Here is a 2,500-nt window from a genome sequence, read left to right on the forward strand (position 1 = left end):
TAGTATATCTAATACTCTCATTTTGCTTTCCTTTAAATTTCAAGAGGCTAAATAGTATTTGAGGAAAAGCTCTAGGTTTGGAGTCAAGAGGAACTAGGTTTGAATCTTGCCTCTGACAAGTATAGGCTGTGTAACATTCACAACTCACTTTACTTCCCCATATTTAAGTTTGAGAGATAGTGTGTGGTAGAGTGGAAAGAATGCTTGAACTTGATCCAGAAGATGTAGGTTAGTTAGAATTCTGGCTTTGGTGAGGACTAGCTAGAAGCAGCTAGATAGGGGTGGCTAGGTGGTGCAATGAATAGAGCACCGGCCCTGGAGTCAGGAGGATCTGAGTTCAAATCTGACCTCAGACACTTAACACAAAACTAGCCATGTGACCTTGGGCGTCACTTAACCCCAATTGCCTACCCTTCCCTCTGCAAAAAAAAAAAAAAAAAAGAAGCAGTTAGATAGCTCAGTGGATAGCATCAGACCTGGATTTAGGAAGATTTGAATTCAAATCTAATTCAAATTAGACAATAAGCCCCAGTAAACCCTATGTGCCTCAGTTTCCTTATCTGTAAAATGAGGATTATAATAATAGCATGTACATCCCAGGATTGTTATGAGAATAAGATGATATAATTATTTGTAAAGTACTTTGAAATCCTTAAAGCCTACATAAATGCCCTAAAGCAAGTTTATAGGACAAGCTATCACCCTTGTGATATCATTGGTCCTTATCAAAAATGAAGGATGAACAGCAACAAAGTTTTAAAACAGAAAAAGACCTTAGAGATCTTCTAATCCACAGGTCTCAAATGAAGGGCCTCATGATACCGGCAAAACTCCCAAGTGAAGCCTGAACCAGATTACAATGTAATTAGAAAATGTTTAACAAAATAAAAAATATATATAATACAACAGTAATAATGTTAATTTGTAGTTTTCTAAGTTAATAAGTGGCATGCAAGGATCTGTTTCTCTTTTAGTTTGACACCACTATCTATCCTTTAATCTTTTAATTAACACTAATCCTTTTACAGATAAGGAAACTGAGGACTAGAGAAGGTAAATAAATTCCCAAAGTTCAAATTCACACAAATAAATAGCAGAGTGAAGATTCGAATCCTGGTGTTCTGAGGCTAAATCCAACAGCACTTTCTGCTTATTATACCAACCTACATTCCTTGAGTCTCTATTTCCTCTCCTCCCAACTGTGTTTCTGACTTTCTGGATTTCAACACCACATCTCACTTTTTATGTTCCTCAGCACCGAGGACCTCCTCACCCTCATCTATCCACCATGCCAGCCCATATCTTCCATTGGTAAATTCCTCTATCGTGGAGGACGGTCAAGTTGGTTAAGCTTCATTCTCCTTCTGGCTGGGCGTTTGACTTTCTGGACTTCCATGCCATCGCCACATAGGGGTACCTTTTCTTTCTGGTTTTCATTTGTGTGTTGTCTTTCTTCATTCATAAGCTCCCTGAAGGTAGAGACTATCTTTCTTTTTGTTTATATTTATGTCACCAGCACTTAGCACAGTTATTGACACATGATAGACATTTATTAAATGAGTGGCACCTTGCCTTTCTCAAGATGTAAACCACTTCAACCAATGTCTGAAATAATATCCATACAGCTTACCTAATAGAATCATCTTGTAAACCTTAAAGTGTTATATAAAAACAATTTGTTATTTCCCTCCCTGTAAAATGAGAGTGTGGGACAAGATGATTTCCAATATCCCTCCCAGATCTAGCATATTATTCCAGAACTTAGGCAGGCTAATTAAGAAACCTTCTGATGAAAACTATACATTTATCAATCACACTGATGGCAGTATAACCGATACTGGCCTAATCAAATAAAGATATTACTTCTATTTGGGGGAAAAATATTTAAGACCTATGTAAGCCTACAGGTCAAATACTGGCCAAATATGTGTTCTGGATTGTTGCAGATGGTCTCAAATCAAAATTACATTTCTATGAAAAAAGTCTCCAGAATATTTAGGGTATTACAACCTCTGACACAAAGACAATTATTCAAATGGTTTGCATTGTGTTAAAAAGGAAAAAAAGGTCAAGTAAGTGTGGGTGTGTGGGTGGAGGGAGGGGACTAATTACAGTTTGGAACCTAGTTATGAAAGATGCTGTGTCAAAAGGGACAATTGTGGGCTATAAACTTTTAAATCACCAAGTTATGTTTTAAAGACTTAACTTAGAGATTCGTAGTCCTTAGGGAGCATCTGTTCACTAAGATAAGACTTTTCATCATAAGCATATATGTATATTATGTATTATATAATCATAAGCAAATTAGAGGAATTTGGAAGAAGCTACCTTTCACAGCCATGCATAGGGGAAGCATCCTTGACCAAACCAAGGATAAGCAGGATCCCAAGGTATAAAAATGGACAAGGATTTGTGCAAACAAAATCAATAGTTAGAATGTATCAAGTCTGTCTTTCCTATTGTCTCTTCTTGCTCATGATTGCTACTCCTGCTTTTCTGA

This window comes from Petaurus breviceps, unplaced genomic scaffold (genome assembly GCF_028583685.1).
Source record: "Petaurus breviceps papuanus isolate PSGF00001 unplaced genomic scaffold, PetGlider_PUasm1.0 186, whole genome shotgun sequence".
Classification (NCBI taxonomy): domain Eukaryota; kingdom Metazoa; phylum Chordata; class Mammalia; order Diprotodontia; family Petauridae; genus Petaurus; species Petaurus breviceps.